Genomic DNA, 20,902 nt, shown 5'->3' on the forward strand with positions numbered 1-20,902 from the left:
TACGTGATATGAATTAATTGATCTACTTAAATGTTAGCATTCGTCAATGAATGCGGATCGTGCAAAATCACAACCAAATTACTTGGGTTAAACTACGTCATAATTTCATGCCTGTAGCTGCGTTATTGCTTTATACGAAAAAAAAAAACAAAAACGTAATTAAAAACGGAAAGCCTACTCTAGATGTTATCGTGTTACGTTTCTGTCAACGGTTTTTTCTTTTTTTTTTTTGCCTCACATTGCACTCTTGACTGGTGCTAATTAAATGCAACGAATTACATTTTGTGTGACAGACAGACAGCCAAACAAAACGAAAAAACTTGACAAGCTATTTGTTACTTTTTAAATTGTTGTCGATTTCTCTGGGAATACCTGCGATTGAGTATCAGATAGTAAATACGTTTTGACGTAAAGTTTCATATATGGAAAGTTGATTTTTGTGTTTTTTTTGCATTAGTAATTAATAATGGGAGTGGATTCTGATTTTGGAATGCAATAAATTTGTATATCACATATCCAATGAAATTTTGTAGAATATACACTTCATTAGAATAAATAATGTATGTTGTTCCATTATATATCCTCCTGTAGAGATAAAGAAGGAAACCTGGTGACAGATACAGACAGCGTGCTGAGGATCTGGAAGGAGCATTTTGAAAAACTTCTGGTAAATAGTAGCAGTGAAGTGGATACCCCAGAACCAATAATAGATGACGGTATAGAGTGTATACCACCTAGCCAAGATGAAGTCAGAATAGCAATCAATCGGCTGAATAATAATAAAGCAGCAGGTGCCGATGGGTTACAAGCCGAACTATTCAAGATTGGTGGTCAGATGCTGGTAAGGAGCATGCAGTACAATTTGGCTAGAAGAATGCATGTCCAATGATTGGAACCTCAGCATCCTGTGTCCCGTGCTCAGACAAGGTGACAGTTTATCGTGTGAACTTTTTAAAATCCTGCAATGATATTATTGGACCATACCATTGTGGGAAAAGGTCTGGAAAAAAATCACGAAAAACACATCGACACAGTCCACCTAGGCAAAAGTGACAACAGAAATGGCACTCAAAATTAATGTACACCAAACAACACATGTTACTACACCAAACAACAGGCCTACGCCGATGAAATCGACATAATGGGTCGAACATTGAGAGCGGTAACAGCCATCATTGAAAAAATTGAGAAGGAGTCTGCCAAAGTGGGTATGGCAGTAAATGGCGAGAATATCAAGCTGATGGTATCAAGGCGCAAGACTTCCAGTAGACTCGGACCAACTGGGGAACTTGAGAACTACAGCTTCGAGGTAGTCAAAGATTTTATATACCTTGGTACCGCCATAAACAAAACGAATGACATCAGTTTTGAAATACGGAGAAGGATAGTGATGGCCAACCGATGGTCTGAGCAAACAACTCAAAAGCAAGGCCAACTCCCGCCAGACCAAACTCACACTCCAGAAGACGCTGAAATACCCGTGCTGTTATATGGATCTGAAGCATGGATACTTACGCAAGCAGATGAGACAGCTCTTGGAGAGTTTGAGAGAAAAATTCTCCGAGAGATCTATGGGCCGATCTGCGTTGACGGTGAATGTCGCCGTCGAATGAACCATGAGTTGTACCAGCTATTCTCGGACATCGACATTGTTTTACGTATTGAGCTGCAGCGACTGCGTTGGCTAGGTCATGTTGTCAGAATGGATGAAGATGCCCCAGCCCAGAAGGCATATAAAAGCGAATCAGCTGATGGTTCACGCAGAAGGGGAAGGCCACGAATCAGATGGAAAGATCAAGTGGAAGACAACATTGCCGAACATGGTCTTTCAAATTGGAAAAACTGCGCAAAAGACCAACGTGACTGGAAATTTTTTTAACGGCTCGGCTTATGGAATGTTTATTGTGTCACAAGCCAGCTAAGTAAAAGTAAGTAAGTAATTTCGATATTTATAGGGTAAAAATGCAGATGGGCAAGATCAGTCAGTCAAGTAGAGGTGTTGTTTGTATCTTTATCGATTGGTCATGCAATTGTTGCTGGGTTATCATAGTAAAGGTTCCGCCTCCTTTTTGTATTATTTTAAGATTTAAATTTGATCGAAATTGTAGTATGAAGTACAGTGGAATCTAGTACAAGTAGTCGAGCCTCGTCGCATCCTTCTGGAGTTAAAAACATTGCTAAGGCTGCCGGTAACGTTGGGATCCAGCTGATGTTGATGCCTTAGCTTCTGATAAATCATCTCGTCAGGTGTGTCGATTTTCTTGGATTTGTTAAGCATTGGATCAGGTTCTGGGCTTAATCTTTCTTTCTTTTTAAAACTGGGGTATTTGAAGGTTCATATATCTTGGTGGAGCATGTTGTGGAGACTTTTTTTGGAATTTTTAGAAGTTAATACTACAAGAGTTTTGCCTTAGCTCCTTTTGTCTTTTTATCTGGTAAACTGCTGTTAAGAGTTTATAAAATCTAAAGTTATTTTTTCTTACAAGAGGTGAAAATGTTAACTTATTTAAAGGCTGTAATCTTGATAACAATTTGCATAATTGTAAATCGAAGTTGATGCATCGGGGATTTTTTTTTTTGATCACATTTAGAATAACAAAGACAAAGCGATCTCGTGATTTCATAAGAATTGCGGAATACCCAAAGAGCAATCACGTGTATCGCTTATTAATGACATACTTGAAAAGCAAAAAATTTTAAAAATCCAGTTTTAAATTGTCATCACATGACGAAGTTTGATCAATACGGGTCATTTGTTCGTTGGATGTTGTATTAAGGCCGTAATATGGGATAAACATATTAATGAGTTCCATTGTCATTAACCCAATAACAATTGGGATGGTTGTAGAATAATAGTACGTTTACATTTAACCGGATTTCGTTAACCCAGTGGGTTTCAATTGTCAATTCCTTTGCATATATGTCAAATAAATCCTCATAAAGTAGGTTAACCCGGTAAAAAGTTATAATGTATATGCCGTTTAAATTAAGGAAGTTAATATAAATTTAATTTTCTTTATATTAAAGCATGCGTTGAGTGCCAATAAAGAAGGCTCCAGATTGAGTGTCAATGAAGCAGGCCTCACGTTGGGCGCCAATGAAGCAGCTCGCACGTTGGGCGACAATAAAGCACGCTGCACTTTGGGAGTTAATGAAGCCGGTCCCAGTTCGGCGCCAATAGAGAAGGCTTCGCTGTAGGTCTCAATGGAGTTAGGCTTCACGTTGGGCGTTAATAAAGCAGCTCGTGAGCGGAGCTGGTATGGCTTGATCCGAAACAACAAGATTTAGAGGATTAACTTTTAACTTCTTGTTTTGGGAATTACTTCCAGCTTGTGATCTGAGACCATCAACTTGGGCAAACGTGGTTAATAATCTAAAGCTCAGTATTCCCTAAACGAATGAGAGTCGGAGAGTCTGGACTGGGAGTGTAGCGATTTTATTGAATTCCAATTTTGGCTACGCCACACTATGTCGCGAGTTCATATAAACAGCGGCCAAAAATAGAAGGAGTTATCGTAAGTTAATGAAATTTGGTACATGTGCTTATTATTGGCCTAAAGAGCAAGTGACAAAAAATTGGATAGATCGGACCAAGATTTCGTATACTTCCCATACAATGGGTCTTGAAAATGTCACCCTTTTTGGCCTATAAAATCTTTAATATTCAAACAAGTTCAATGAAAATTGGCAATTTACATTTAATTAGGCCTCTAAAGCAACTGACCAAAAACTGGGTAGTTCGGACCAAGATTTGATATACCTCCCATACAAAGGGTATTGAAAATTTTACTATTTTGGGCTATATAATCTTTAATATTCAACCAAATTCAATGAAAATTGGCAATTTACATTTACTTATGCCTATAAAGCAACGGACCAAAAACTGGGTAGATTGAGCCAAGATTTGATATACCTCCCATACAAAGGGTCTTGAAAAATCCGATTTTTGGATCTATAAATTTTTTATATTCATCCAAATTGCAGGAAAATTTTCATGTCTTCGTCCAAATTACATCAAATTTGGGCGAAGAAAATAATAGGTGCTGTAATTTAGTTGTTGGCCCATATTTCAGGTACCTACCATTCCAAAAGTCCCTAAAAATTTAACTTTCTGTACTATAAAATCATTATATGCAGCTAAATTAAGTATAGTAGTTTTATTTTTGTTATTTTTATTATAATATAATAAATATTTGATATCCTTTAGTAACTAATGAATTACTTGTTCATCATTCACAAAATTTTCAAAACACATCAGAGATATATATAAAATATTGTCTTCCCAAATGTACGATTTAGTATTATCCACGTTATAATCTCGGGCCTTTACTTTATGGCTGTTTAAGGATATTACGAGGTCGGATTGTAATATAAAATTCTAAATAAAATCCTTATTTAACTCCGCTTTAACAAAAGTTCGGGCTTCTACTAATTATTTTTTGGCATGACTTGTTAGCATCTTGTGAAAGTCGCTCAAAAGGTATTGTACTGCACTTTGCATATCCCATGCCATGAACTAATATTTTTCTGTATGAACTTTCCACAAAGGTAATTCATGTGCGACATCTAAATTTAGATTATAAGATTATGTCTCAAATGATTTGATAAATAAGTATAATCCTCAAACTGACTGAAAATTTATTTAAAAGCTATATTTTAAAACCAATTCTCCCATATCTTCGCTTCGAATAACGTTTTTACCACTTAATTGCATATTTTATGTAAAATATTGTATTATTTCTATGTTCTGAATACATATTCTCCTTCCTATTTGACCCTCAATAACTTATTTAATTGTATACATAACATATTTGACCATTCGCTTCTAACCATTTCATGAATATGCCATATTTTTTAATAAGGTGGTCACAAAAATGTTAAATTACTCTTAGGACCGCAGGACTCCGCAGCTAATTTTTGTTATTCCTTAAATGACACACTTTTCACCACTCAAATAAAAAAAATTACAGCTAACCTTTTTTAAACTTTTTTTTTCTGCTCCACTAATTTCAAAATTTGTTTTAAAAATTTGATGAACTAAGTACTACAAGTGTGGACGACTGTATACACCATATGATATCTATATACATACAAACTAAAGCGAATCCTAGTTTTTACATCCACAGCAACCAAAATAAACACTTTTATAATAACCATTAATTTGAATATTCAAATATTTGAGCATCAGAAAAACACACCCATTTTTCGAAAATGTGGCAAAAAATCAGTTTATAAATAATTATCAGATTTGAACCTTTGTAGAGACAAAACTACTTGACATATCGATATAAAATTTCATATTTATTCTAATTGGAGTGTTTTCTATCAATCCTCATCAAAAAATTTGTCCTCCGTGGTACTTGGTTTTGACCATTTTTGGCCGCGGTCGTGACACTGTGCGCCATTTTATTTAATCAAATACATCGCTTGGATAAATAGATAACCTTACATTAATCTATAACTAAACATGCCTTATGTGTACTAGCCTACTTTAAATCTTAACATAATAGTGCAACAGCGTGCTGTGTACACAACTTCCTTACTTAAAGCGATTTTATTAGGTACTTAGGTACTACTTATGAGAAGCAAGATCCTCGTCTAGTATTGGTTGTTTAAAAATGTAGTAATATCTGTGATGTAGTTTTTGGCACTATTTACAAAATATTTACATAGTTAAAAGTTAATTCCAAATATTTAAAAACGTGTTGCATTTTATTATTCAAATGATAAATAAAACGTATGTGTTTAAACTATAGTAATTAAAATTTGAATAAAAATAGAGTTGATCCGCTTCAATGTTCATTTCAGAAGCGAAATTATTTAGTAAATCCGGGGAATTTCATTATTAATTTTCATTGCATAAAAGTCAACTAAATGCTCATAAAGTAGATTAATCCGGTAAACAGTTCGAATTACATGCAGTTTAATCTGTCTACAGTGATTCTATCGTGTAACTTTGTGTTATATTTTAAATTACAACAAAAAAATATGACTCTACACATTTTTCACACCTTATACATGCAATCTTAATATGTAGGTCAATGGGACGACAATAACTGCTCATAATCGAGTTTCAAGCACTCATTTGTATACATATTTTATTCAAATATGTAAATTATATACAATGTTAAACACACAACAACATCAAATCAATTATTTTGCGGTATTTACCGTTAAATACCGGTTTATACCAAAAATTAAGCGATCTTTGCGCCAAACACACGCAAACCTCACCAAATGTTTTGTAACGTCATTTTCCGACAGCGATGAATGCGAAATGAGCATTTATTTTGATCATGTAATGCATTAAATTTGAGTAGGGTTGTCAATTGTGGAAACATGGGTATAACAACAGATATTATATAAAAGGTCTGATTTAAAGATTGGCCCAAATGATGTTTGATAGTGTCCTGCATACATCAGGTGTTTGAAAATATTCCTTGTTCTTTGGACATTGTAACATAGAAGGAATCTGAGAAACACAATGAAAACACATGATACGGATGGAGAAGTTTTAATTATTTTTTTTCTTTTTGACGAATAGAGTAACCATGTTTTATCTATTTTTTTATTTTTATCTATTTTTTTTAATCTTACTTAGCTGGCTTGTTACAGAACGGTTGTTCCATAAGCCGAGCTTAAAAAAGATTTCCAAGCTCGTCGGTCTTGTGCGGAAGTCCACCAATTTGGAAGACCACGTTCCAAGATTTTGTTTTTTACTTGGTCTTTCCATCTAATTCGTGGCCTTTCCCTTCTACGGGAACCATCAGTAGGCTCATTTTTATATGCCTTTTGAGCTGGGGCATTTTCATTCATCCGCACAACATGGCCTAGCCACCGTAGTCGCTGCAGCTCAATACGACTGACTATGTCGATGTCCGCGTATAAATTGTAAAGCTCGTGGTTCATCCGACGCCAATATTCACCGTCGACGCAGATCGTCCCGTAGATCTTTCGGAGAAATTTTCTCTCAAACACCCCAAGAGCTGCCTCATTTGCTTGCGCAAGTACCCATGCTTCTGATCCATATAATAGCACGGGTAGTATCAGCGTCTTTTAAAGTGTGAGTTTGGTCTGGCGGGAGGTGGCCTTGTTTCTAAACTGTTTACTTAGACCATAGTAGCATCTGTTGGCCATCACAATCCTTCTCCGTATTTCAAAACTTATGTCATTCGTTTTATTTATGGCGGTACCAAGGTATATAAAGTGTTTAACTACCTCGAAGCTGTTTAACTACCTCGACTCGGACCACAGTTGGTCCGAGTCTACTGGACGTTTTGTGCGTTGATACCATCAGCTTGATTCAGATCCATATAACAGCACGGGTATTTCAGCGTCTTCTGGAGTGTGAGTTTGGTCTGGCGGGAGTTGGCCTTGCTTTTGAGTTGTTTGCTCAGACCATAGTATCATCTGTTGGCCATCACTATCCTTCTCCGTATTTCAAAACTGATGTCATTCGTTTAGTTTACGGCGGTACCAAGGTATACACAAATCGTTGACTACCTCGAAGCTGTAGTTCTCAAGTTCCACAGTAGGTCCGAGTCTACTGAAAGTCTTGCGCCTTGATACCATCAGCTTGATCTTCTCGCCATTTACTGCCAGACCCACTTTGGCAGACTCCTTTTCAATTTATTCAAAGGTGGATGTTACCGCTCGCAATGTTCGACCCATTATATCGATGCCATCGGCGTAGGCGAGTAACATGTGTTGTTTGGTGTACAGAGGGCAATTTCTGTTCACCTTGGCGTCTCGTATGACCTTTTCCAGTAGGATGTTAAAAAGATCACACGACAAACTGTCACCTTGTCTGAATCCGCGTTCGGTATTGAAGGGCATTCATTTTTTTAATCAGATACCCACAAATTTTGGTAATGCACGTCTGCTTGTTTAGACGTGATGCAGAGATTTAAGGGCGTTCAATATAGTAGAACAATCAGAATTTATTAGTTATATAAAAGCCAAGCCTAACTTTACCATGAGCTGCAACATTAAATCGGTCTGCCCTTGGGGAAGTTTATATCACATATAAAACTACAATAGCAAATTTTTTAACAACACAATGTCCAGCAAAAATTTCGTTACTCCTTGTGGGCAGACTCCTACAAGAAACGAATCTATATTAATTTTCGAATTTTATTTTGCCAAAATTTTGAAATTTTAATTAAAAACTGAATGTTTTTCCATCCTCGTCGTATTTATGAAACTTTAAAAAAACTTCGAATTAGAAAAAAAAATAGACATTGTATGTGTAAGTCAACGTAGCTGTTGTGGACCTTGCGATATCAGAATTAGTTTTAAATGAAATAGAATAAAGGCAACATAATTCAATTTGTGGTGTTATTTAAAGAATCAACAAAATAGCTTCAGGGTCCATCAACAGTGTTGATTCAACACTAATATTGTAATTATTAAAAAATAACTGGAGAAGTGTTTGAAAAAGGTTCCAGTCCACAGGTATATCAAAAACTGATCTTACTTTAAAGGAAATTCGGAAGTTTTCGAATGTGGCCAAATTAGCCTTATCGATTTAATGCATTCCATCCACTAGCGCATTACCTTAAGAAGAGTTTTCAAGTGCTGACTCATTGGTCATATGGTTTCCAGTCCACAGGAATGTAGAAAACCGATCTTACTTTAAAATAATGCTGTGAAAGCATGTTTACATGGGTCAATAAGCTCGTTCTCTTTTAGCAAGTCATTTCATATGACCGTTTCTCATTTATTCTTCGAGTATTTTCTCTCTGCACAACCCTACTTTAAAGGAAATTCGGAAGTTTTTCAATGTGGCGAAATTAGTTTCACCGATTTTATGCATTCCATCCACTAGCGCATCACCTGAAGAAGCGTTTTCAAGTGCTGGCTCATTGGTCATATGCCATTTGAGCATCCTGGGGCAACCTTATCCATTCGCACAGCTCGATGTGTCTGTCTATATCGATGTCTGTGTATTCAACGCCGTGGATATTCGACATCCCATATTCTTTCGGAAAGAAATTTTTAAACCATCCAAGAAGCATCTGCATGGCAATTTTATCCTTCTCCGAATCTTAAAACTGATGTCATTTGTATTACTTATGAGGTATACCGAGGTAGATAAAATGCCTCAACGTTGTGGTTTTTAAGTTCAACAGTTGTTTTAAACTGCTTAGTTAGACCATAGTAGCATTTGCTGGCCAATTTTATCCTTCTTCGAATATCAAAACTGATGTCATTGTATTATTTATGAGGTATACAGAGGTAGATAAAATGTCCCAATGCTGTAGTTTTTAAGTTCAACAGTTGTTCCGAGTCTACTGGACTTTTTGCGTGTTGATACTGTCACCTTGTCTGAACCTTCGTTTGGTATTTAATAGGGATACGTAGTTGAGCGCAAAAGTCGACTTTTAGACTTTTCGATTTTTGCCTTTGGGTAAAAAGTCGACTTTTCGATCTTTCGATTTTGTCAAAAGTGTTCAAAATCGATTTTCGACTTTTACTGACTTCTGCAAAATCGACTAAAAAAGTCGAAAGTCGATTTATTTATCCCTAGTATTGAAGGGCTACGTGAGGTCCTTTCTGACTTTAACGGCTGATATTGTGACAGCTGAATCCAGTAAAGGATTGAATACATTCCTTTATCCATATTGTATAATTCAGCTGGAGCAAATTCCAGATCAGCATTTGAATTAAAAATTTTAACCCCTTGGGACTTGGGTCTTTTTATGGATCTGTGGATCTTATTTTCCAACATTCAGTAGTGTTGACGAGTTATTTGGGATGCTATTCGTATTTTGTTTTTGCAAAATTGTGAAGCTGAATCCCAGTTTGTTTATTAGTAGGGAAAGTATGGCATTGTCCACCAAGGGGTAAGGCAGGAAAGATTATAGTTTGGGATTTCACTACTGATCCTCTTCAGTTCCCTTAGTTTTATTGTTTGGGATATTTCATTAAAAAATCAAAATTTAAATAAAATTTCGAAATATGCACCACTAATCACTATTCAATGACGCTTATGAAACAATATGAGGCGGCATTTAACAAACCCAGTAAAAAAATGCATAGTATGTCACATCATCTCATCATCCTCATGATTTGAAAAACAACAATAATAATAGTAGTCAGAATAAAGAGACACGAATAAACAATACCAGATCACATAAATAATAGCAATTTAACAAAACAATACAAAAATAAATAATGTAATTAACAAAATGTTACATGACACTACTCTCACTGTGAATGGAGGAACAATTGCCACTGGGCTGGTTCTGCGTTCGAACGTCGATTCGACAAATGGCATTTGAACAAATGTCAATAGTTGGTAGAGCGTGGAAAGTGATCTCATTGGTCGTCGTCGGTGGAGGAAAAACTGCTTAATGAAATATTTGCAGATATTTGCTGCCGCTTAGATGACAGAAAATTCAACAAAAAAATTGTTATAGAAACGCATCCCGTAATTATATCATACATTTTGTATACAAAATAAATATAGGAAGTCCATATACAATTGGCTAACGTGTGACCAGTTTTATGGAGGAGAACAATTATGAGGATGGGGACGAGTGCAATTGAGCGAAACAATAGTCGTATTGTTTTCAATAGAAAATTAATGTAGTGTGATGCATTGGGTGATAAGAGAAATGCAGGTAAGGCAAAAGTGGACTCATTACAGATGATTGTGAATATACAATCGAAAAACACTTCCTGAGACTTCAATTCGTCTATCGAGACTCACTTCATCTTTCCATAGGAAATTCCTTTAGAGAGTCTCTTTAGCATGTCTATTGAAATGCTCATTAGTTTGTGAATAGAGACCCCTTCAAATCCACCCATATATCAATTGTTGAAATATTTTTTATATAAAAATAAATCAATTGAACACTGAGAATATAAATAAAAATTGGATTAGATATCCTATTATTTAAAATGTAAATATGAATACTCCGATAGTAGTAATGAAATGTTGTAGTATTTTAGAAACCTGCTCTGTAATGGATAATCCTCGATGGACCCTACATTAAGCTGTTTAGTTTATGTACCCTTATTATTAGAATATCTTATAAGAATATTATTTTTTGTTAAAGAAACTATATTTATATGGATCAAATAAAAAAATATTCAGTAATTACACAAAAAATGATTTACAAAATTTGAAACAATTATTTTTATTTTATGTATTCACTCCTACTCTACAACAGTGGAAAGTAAGATTTCATTTATTTGATCCAACAAACCATAAAAAATCGAGATCGTGTCAACTCCAAATTTTTGCACAGCATAAGTCGTGGTACCCCTGACCAGAACTGATATTATTTATGGGATAAAATTGTTTAGTAAAATAGGTGACAACTATTTAGAATTCTGTCAAATTCTCTTTTAAAGCAATAACAGTATTTTCCACATGTTCAAAAGTATTTCCTTAGTGCAGAACTAACTATTGAAGGGCGAAAAATAATAATTAATAACCATGAAATGGGAAAATCCTATTCCGAAATAGGTAAAATGATAAACATAACCAAATCGGCGGTCCAAAAAGTGGTTAATCGATACAAAGAAGAAAATATAATAGAAAATAAACCGCGATCCGGCGGTCCCAGGAAGCTCAACATCAGAGAAGAACAAACAACTGAATATATTATTAACAAATATCCATTTACCAGCGCTCCTAAAATCGCTGCAGACTTAAAAGAATCATTTAGGAAAATATTTTCAGCAGATACGGTATGTAGGTGCATCGAGAAGTGTGGATTCAATGCTCGCACTGCCCGCAAAAACCCACTTGTTAACTAAACAGACAGAAAGAAGCGTGTCGATTTTGCAAATGATTATAAAAACAAGACAAATGAGTTCTGTGGAAAAGTTATTTTCTCGGACGAATCGTAATTTAACATATTTGGGTCGGATGGACGCTCTTTGGTGTGGCGGAAAAAAGGCGAAGAGCTCAATCCAAAGAATACTCGGAAAACAGTAAAGCACGTAGGGGGTGGAGTAATGGTATGGGGACGAATGTCTGCAACTGGTTTTGGCAATTTGGTATTCATTGAGTAAATAAATGAATAAAACAGTTTGCATGAATATTTTGAAACAAAATTTGAATCAAAGTGCTGAAAAACTCAACATTCGTGATAATTATTACTTCTAACAGGACAATGATCCAAAAACACATTGCTATTGTCGTTAAGAATTGGATCGTATACAATACATTACACATGCTGATAACACCTCCACAAAACGCCGATTCAAATCCGATTGAGCATCTATGGGATCATCTAGATAAACGAATCCGAAATCATACAATTTCCAGTAAGGTCCAACTCAAAGAAATACTTCTAACAGAATGGGGTAAAATATCGTCCGACTACATTAAAAAACTTGTATACTCAATGCCCGAACGATTGAATGAAGTTTAAAACTCCCTTAAATAAATCCACGCCTAATGTCCATGGGAAACATATTTCTTTAAATAAATCCACGCCTAAGGTCTGTGGAAAAATATTTCTTTGAAACAACCCTTAGTATTTTAGGAACCTGTTCTATAATCGATAATCAACAATGGACCTTACTTTAATTTTTAATGTTTATATACCGTCGTTATTAGAATATTTTATAAGAATGTTAATTTTTAATAGAAAATATATGTATGGATCAATGCGTAGCTTATATTTAATTTAAAAATTGTTTACAATAAATTTATTTAAACGAATATAAATTGGAAATGTTTATTAAATGTGGATTTGATAGTAAAATTATAAAAAACCAGTGAGCGGAGCAGTATAGTCGGACGGGGCCGACCATATTATACCCTACACAACTTCCACGAAAATCTAACTTGATCGACTAGATGCCAGCAAATATTAATAATATTCAGTACATCTCTTCTAATTACTTGCCCGATTCCTTTCACCAGGTGTTGTGTTCTGATGTTCGGCTTTCAATTGTGGCCTATAGATCAACTCGAAAAAAAAACACAAAAAATTAAGTTTTCGGTCCAATTCATCCCGGTCCAATTGGTCATCACCGAAAATTATAGGCGTTGTCCTTGACCATACCTGGATCCTCATGTAAAATTTCAAAAAGATCAGCGTTATATTTCCGCCTCTAGTGTGGTAATGGGTTACTTAATAATATTTGAATACCTAAGCACCTGTAAATATTTAAGTGTAACTCCCAAATCCGAGTACACACAACAACATAACTAGTGTCAATTTAAAGGTCAACCACTCCTCTTGGATATGCTATCAACTTTTCGGAACTTTGTTCATCAGGGGTAAATATATACGCTATAGAATACAAATTTTGTCATTTTTCACACAAATGTCAGGGTCAATTTGACCCGCAAAATATTGACCGATCTTTATCAAAACCGGCATGGTTATTCTCTGGCGGTGTTTGGGCCATAATTGCGGCCTCTGGAGCGACCAGAAAATCGGACAAAAATAAAGTTTTTGGTCCATTTCACCCCCCTTAATATTAACTGATCTTTCCAAAAAAAAAAAACAATAGGGGTCTTCATTGGCCAGAACCCATTCTACATGCAGAATTTCGTGAAGATTGGTCCATAACTGTGGCCTGTATCGTGTTTACAAATTATAATGGACAGAAGGACGGACGGACACACATGTCTAGATCGACTCAGCTAGTCGAGATATGACGATCGGTATACAGTAAAAACTCGCTAATCCGGATAATTGATTGCAGACCCCAATCCGGATTACCGAGATTTCCGGATTATCGAGTTTTATTAATTGCTTTAAATTTATATTCATTTGGTGATAATTTAATTATTTTTATGTTTTTATTAAAAATGAAAATTATTCATTTCAAAAATATGAACTTTGAATATAATATACCATTTTCAATTAAATTTGCAACGATTTTTTTTATTAAAATAAAAAGTAACGTATCTTTACAATCCGGATTTTTGAGTCAAATAGGTCAATCAATCCGGACTATAGGATACGCAATGGGATTGTCGAGGTCCGGATTATCAAGTATATACTGTACTTAAAGGTAGGTCTAGGACCAATATTTCGCGGTGTTACAAACTTTTGGGGCTGCACAAAGCTATAATACCCTGTCAACATAGTTGTGTAGGGTATAAAAATAAGCCTGATATATTTTTTCAATAAATAGACGCCTAAGGTTCCTGGACAAATACTTATTTAGGAAAATCCAAGCCTATGGTCTCTGAAAAGATATTTATTTTAATAAATCGACGCCTAAATTCTCTGAAAAAGATATATCTTCAAATAAATCCACACCTAGGGTCTCTGAAAAAATATTTATTGATATAAATCGCCATATAATGTAATAATAATATTTTTTTTGTGTCGGAATTTCGGTGTTCTTGTTGTCTTCTAATTTTATTGCCTTTAGTTGAGCAATAAAATAAAAAATTTTCAATTTTGTATTTTTTATTTATTTTCATTATCAATAGGGGCGTGAACCGTTCCCATGTCATAACAACAGTTATGAAAATTTGATTTGATTTCTGATAATCTCATATTTTTAAGGGCGAGGGGGTTAGATAAAAAACATTATGTATCTTATCATTTATTATCAGAACAGAGGTAATTGCAATAGTTATAATTATTTAAAAAAATACTTCTTGAAAAAACTTCTAGACATTCCCAAAGAAACTAAGAATGACCTTGAAATAAAATCGAAATGGGTAATCAGATCAGACATATTAAAGGATTTCTCATAATACCACAATGCGACGCAGTATTGTAGACTTCGGTGAGAGTGTTGTGAGAGTCCGAAACAGAACAGCTGATTGATTTGAAAAATGTTGTTTTCTATAAGCAAATTGATTGAATTTTTTTTTTAGATTTAATTTTTTATTTTAGTTTGGACAGGCTCCAGATTTTTTTTTTGTGTGTTAATAATACTACATGTGACACATTTCTAACTACATACATACATATGTAGCTGTTTAACTTTTGCATATACATATGTAGATATGTTTGGACATAATAAGCTTGTGGTCAATGTTGGAAATATTTTTAGATTGGCAGGTGCGTAGACATAATCGAAAAAGTCTCGAAGGGAGATATAAAAACCAAAGACTTGGATTTTTTAAAAGAAAGATTTTTCCTTGGAACTTGGGCTCTAATAAAACGGAATGTGGATACCATTATAGGGATTAAGAAAAAAATATTATCGAAATATAAAGGGTCTTATGTAGTGAGTAAAGTATTTCCGAAAGGCCGATATTTTACAAGGGCCATACTGAAGTCGTGGATTTATAAAAGAATATTTTTCAAGGGCCAACTGAGGCGTGGATTTATTAAAGAATATTTTTCAAGGGCCAACTGAGGCCGTGGATTTATTAAAGAATATTTTTCAAGGGCCAACTGTGGCGTGGATTTATTAAAGAATATTTTTCAAGGGCCAACTGAGGAGTGGATTTATTAAAGAAATATTTTTCAAGGGCCAACTGAGGCGTGGATTTATTTAAAACAATATTTTTCTCGAAAGGATTTATTTGTAGAAACATTTTTTCTGGGGACCTTGGGCGTGGATTTATTTAAGGAAATATTTTTCTATGGACTTTAGGCGTGGGCCATAGGCATGGATTTATTTAAAGAAATATTTTTCAAGGGCCATATTTTTCAAGGGAGGCGTGGATTTATTTAAAGAATATTTTTCAAGGGCCAACTGAGGCGTGGATTTATTAAAGAATATTTTTCAAGGGCCAACTGAGGCGTGGATTTATTTAAAGAATATTTTTCAAGGGCCAACTGAGGCGTGGATTTATTAAAGAATATTTTTCAAGGGCCAACTGAGGCGTGGATTTATTAAAGAATATTTTTCAAGGGCCAACTGAGGCGTGGATTTATTAAAGAATATTTTTCAAGGGCCAACTGAGGCGTGGATTATTTAAAGAATATTTTTCAAGGGCCAACTGAGGCGTGGATTTATTAAAGAATATTTTTCAAGGGCCAACTGAGGCGTGGATTTATTAAAGAATATTTTTCAAGGGCCAACTGAGGCGTGGATTTATTAAAGAATATTTTTCAAGGGCCAACTGAGGCGTGGATTTATTAAAGAATATTTTTCAAGGGCCAACTGAGGCGTGGATTTATTAAAGAATATTTTTTCAAGGGCCAACTGTGTGCTGTGGATTTATTAAAGAATATTTTTCAAGGGCCAACTGAGGCGTGGATTTATTAAAGAATATTTTTCAAGGGCCAACTGAGGCGTGGATTTATTAAAGAATATTTTTCAAGGGCCAACTGAGGCGTGGATTTATTAAAGAATATTTTTCAAGGGCCAACTGAGGCGTGGATTTATAAAGAATATTTTTCAAGGGCCAACTGAGGCGTGGATTTATTAAGGAATATTTTTCAAGGGCCAACTGAGGCGTGGATTTATTAAAGAAGATTTTTCAAGGGCCAACTGAGGCGTGGATTTATTAAAGGATATTTTTCAAGGGCCAACTGAGGCGTGGATTTATTAAAGAATATTTTTCAAGGGCCAACTGAGGCGTGGATTTATTAAAGAATATTTTTCAAGGGCCAACTGAGGCGTGGATTTATTAAAGAATATTTTTCAAGGGCCAACTGAGGCGTGGATTTATTAAAGAATATTTTTCAAGGGCCAACTGACGCCAACATAGGCGTGGATTTATTAAAGAATATTTTTCAAGGGCCAACTGAGGCGTGGATTTATTAAAGAATATTTTTCAAGGGCCAACTGAGGCGTGGATTTATTAAAGAATATTTTTCAAGGGCCAACTGAGGCGTGGATTTATTAAAGAATATTTTTCAAGGGCCAACTGAGGCGTGGATTTATTAAAGAATATTTTTCAAGGGCCAACTGAGGCGTGGATTTATTAAAGAATATTTTTCAAGGGCCAACTGAGGCGTGGATTTATTAAAGAATATTTTTCAAGGGCCAACTGAGGCGTGGATTTATTAAAGAATATTTTTCAAGGGCCAACTGAGGCGTGGATTTATTAAAGAATATTTTTCAAGGGCCAACTGAGGCGTGGATTTATTAAAGAATATTTTTCAAGGGCCAACTGAGGCGTGGATTTATTAAAGAATATTTTTCAAGGGCCAACTGAGGCGTGGATTTATTAAAGAATATTTTTCAAGGGCCAACTGAGGCGTGGATTTATTAAAGAATATTTTTCAAGGGCCAACTGAGGCGTGGATTTATTAAAGAATATTTTTCAAGGGCCAACTGAGGCGTGGATTTATTAAAGAATATTTTTCAAGGGCCAACTGAGGCGTGGATTTATTAAAGAATATTTTTCAAGGGCCAACTGAGGCGTGGATTTATTAAAGAATATTTTTCAAGGGCCAACTGAGGCGTGGATTTATTAAAGAATATTTTTCAAGGGCCAACTGAGGCGTGGATTTATTAAAGAATATTTTTCAAGGGCCAACTGAGGCGTGGATTTATTAAAGAATATTTTTCAAGGGCCAACTGAGGCGTGGATTTATTAAAGAATATTTTTCAAGGGCCAACTGAGGCGTGGATTTATTAAAGAATATTTTTCAAGGGCCAACTGAGGCGTGGATTTATTAAAGAATATTTTTCAAGGGCCAACTGAGGCGTGGATTTATTAAAGAATATTTTTCAAGGGCCAACTGAGGCGTGGATTTATTAAAGATTTTTCAAGGGCCAACTGAGGCGTGGATTTATTAAAGAATATTTTTCGAACTGAGGCGTGGATTTATTAAAGAATATTTTTCAAGGGCCAACTGAGGCGTGGATTTATTAAAGAATATTTTTCAAGGGCCAACTGAGGCGTGGATTTATTAAAGAATATTTTTCAAGGGCCAACTGAGGCGTGGATTTATTAAAGAATATTTTTCAAGGGCCAACTGAGGCGTGGATTTATTAAAGAATATTTTTCAAGGGCCAACTGAGGCGTGGATTTATTAAAGAATATTTTTCAAGGGCCAACTGAGGCGTGGATTTATTAAAGAATATTTTTCAAGGGCCAACTGAGGCGTGGATTTATTAAAGAATATTTTTCAAGGGCCAACTGAGGCGTGGATTTATTAAAGAATATTTTTCAAGGGCCAACTGAGGCGTGGATTTATTAAAGAATATTTTTCAAGGGCCAACTGAGGCGTGGATTTATTAAAGAATATTTTTCAAGGGCCAACTGAGGCGTGGATTTATTAAAGAATATTTTTCAAGGGCCAACTGAGGCGTGGATTTATTAAAGAATATTTTTCAAGGGCCAACTGAGGCGTGGATTTATTAAAGAATATTTTTCAAGGGCCAACTGAGGCGTGGATTTATTAAAGAATATTTTTCAAGGGCCAACTGAGGCGTGGATTTATTAAAGAATATTTTTCAAGGGCCAACTGAGGCGTGGATTTATTAAAGAATATTTTTCAAACTGAGGCGTGGATTTATTAAAGAATATTTTTCAAGGGCCAACTGAGGCGTGGATTTATTAAAGAATATTTTTCAAGGGCCAACTGAGGCGTGGATTTATTAAAGAATATTTTTCAAGGGCCAACTGAGGCGTGGATTTATTAAAGAATATTTTTCAAGGGCCAACTGAGGCGTGGATTTATTAAAGAATATTTTTCAAGGGCCAACTGAGGCGTGGATTTATTAAAGAATATTTTTCAAGGGCCAACTGAGGCGTGGATTTGCGGATTTTTTTTTTTGCCTAATATCCCAAACGTGTTCTATTATATTCAAGTCCGGACTTTGGGGCGGTGGTGCCCACCGCGTGGGGCATAATAAAGCAGCCAATCTCTGACTACATGTGCGGTGTGTTTGCGATCGTTGTCTTGGTAGAAAATCCAATGCTCACCAAGATTTAAAATATCGACCGATGGTTTCAGATTTTCTTCTAGAATAGATTTATAGAGGTACCGATCCAAATTTTCCTCTATAAACACTATCCTTCCCACACCAGATGCAGCAACGGCACCCCAAACCTCCGTGTTTAACGGTTGGAACTAAATGTTTAGCTGTATTTGGGTTTCGCCAAACTTTAGCTCTACCGTCACTTCCAAATTGATTGTACTTCGAATCGTCTGTGAACAATATATTTTAGGGCGAATTCCAACCAAAGTTTACGATTTGTTTTCGCTTGTAAGTGGTTTTTTTTCGAGGGGTTCGACTGTGGAAACCGTTGTTATTCAAAGTTCTTTGTATGGTTCGTGGATGTACAACAGTTCCCGACCTTATTGCAAGTTGTTCGGCTAACTTTGTGGCATTCTCTTTCGGATTGTGGTTAAAAATCTTTCAGAATGAAGCTGACGTCTCTCCGATTAAGCTTCCTTGGTCGGCCAGTGCGCGGTTTGTTTTCAGTTGTACCAGTTTGATTGTAGTTATTAACTATAGTTTGAATCGTTGATTTGCTCAAATTTAATAATTTGGCTATTTCCCCTAGCGATTTTTCTCGATCCTATATTTTATTATTAAATTTCGCACATCGGTACAAATCTCTTTTCGAGGAGCCATTGTCACAAATAAAAACGTCTAATACGCTGTACAAATCACAATAAATATAATAAATATAAATAAATATTTTTCCAAAGGACCTTAGGCGTGGATTTTATAAATAAATATTTTTCCAAAGGACCATAGGCGTGGATTTTATAAATAAATATTTTTCCAAAGGACCTTAGGCGTGAATTTTTTAAATAAATATTTTTCCAACGAACCTTAGGCGTAGATTTTATAAATAAATATTTTTCCAAAGGACCTTAGGCGTGGATTTTATAAATAAATATTTTTCCAAAGGACCTTAGGCGTGGATTTTATAAATAAATATTTTTCCAAAGGACCTTAGGCGTGGATTTTATAAATAAATATTTTTCCAAAGGACCTTAGGCGTGGATTTTATAAATAAATATTTTTCCAAAGGACCTTAGGCGTGGATTTTATAAATAAATATTTTTCCAAAGGACCTTAGGCGTGGATTTTATAAATAAATATTTTTCCAAAGGACCTTAGGCGTGGATTTTATAAATAAATATTTTTCCAAAGGACCTTAGGCGTGGATTTTATAAATAAATATTTTTCCAAAGGACCTTAGGCGTGGATTTTATAAATAAATATTTTTCCAAAGGACCTTAGGCGTGGATTTTATAAATAAATATTTTTCCAAAGGACCTTAGGCGTGGATTTTATAAATAAATATTTTTCCAAAGGACCTTAGGCGTGGATTTTATAAATAAATATTTTTCCAAAGGACCTTAGGCGTGGATTTTATAAATAAATATTTTTCCAAAGGACCTTAGGCGTAGATTTTATAAATAAATACTTTTCCAATGGGCCTTAGGCGTGGATTTTTTAAATAAATATTTTTAAGGACCATAGGCGTGGATTTTTTAAATAAATATTTTTCCAAAGGACCTTAGGCGTGGATTTTATAAATAAATATTTTTCCAAGGGACCTTAGGCGTTGATTTTATAAATAAATACTTTTCCAAGGGATATCAGATAAGCAGATATAATTATCGTACCTTTCGGATGGGGTGTCTTTAAATGTTAACTAATACGGCATTTACATTAGAACTTTTTACCGGGTTAACCTACTTTATGAGGATTTATTTGACATATACGCAAAGGAATTGACAATTGAAACCCACTGGGTTAACGAAATCCGGTTAAAAGTAAACGTACTATAACTACCCCTTATCTCCAATTTCGAATTTTGATAGAACTTTATAATGGCCATAAAATGTAAACAAAAATTTGACAATAATGACGTTTGTCAAACCAATCATAATTGCCAATCAGCTGTTGGTGTTTAGTCACACACCTTGTCTGTTAATCGATAATCAGACGTCATGCGAATAGTTATGAAAACGATTCACTTCGTGTAGACGTCAGTCAATTGAATATCAAAGATCGATAAACTATTTATTTTATATAGAATTGTATAGAAAAAATAATTTTAAAATTATCAACAATTATAGCAAAAGAGTATAGA

Source organism: Musca vetustissima, unplaced genomic scaffold, assembly GCF_032173495.1.
Source record: "Musca vetustissima isolate MV318-11 ecotype Yass unplaced genomic scaffold, APGP_CSIRO_Mvet_v1 utg19218, whole genome shotgun sequence".
Taxonomy (NCBI): domain Eukaryota; kingdom Metazoa; phylum Arthropoda; class Insecta; order Diptera; family Muscidae; genus Musca; species Musca vetustissima.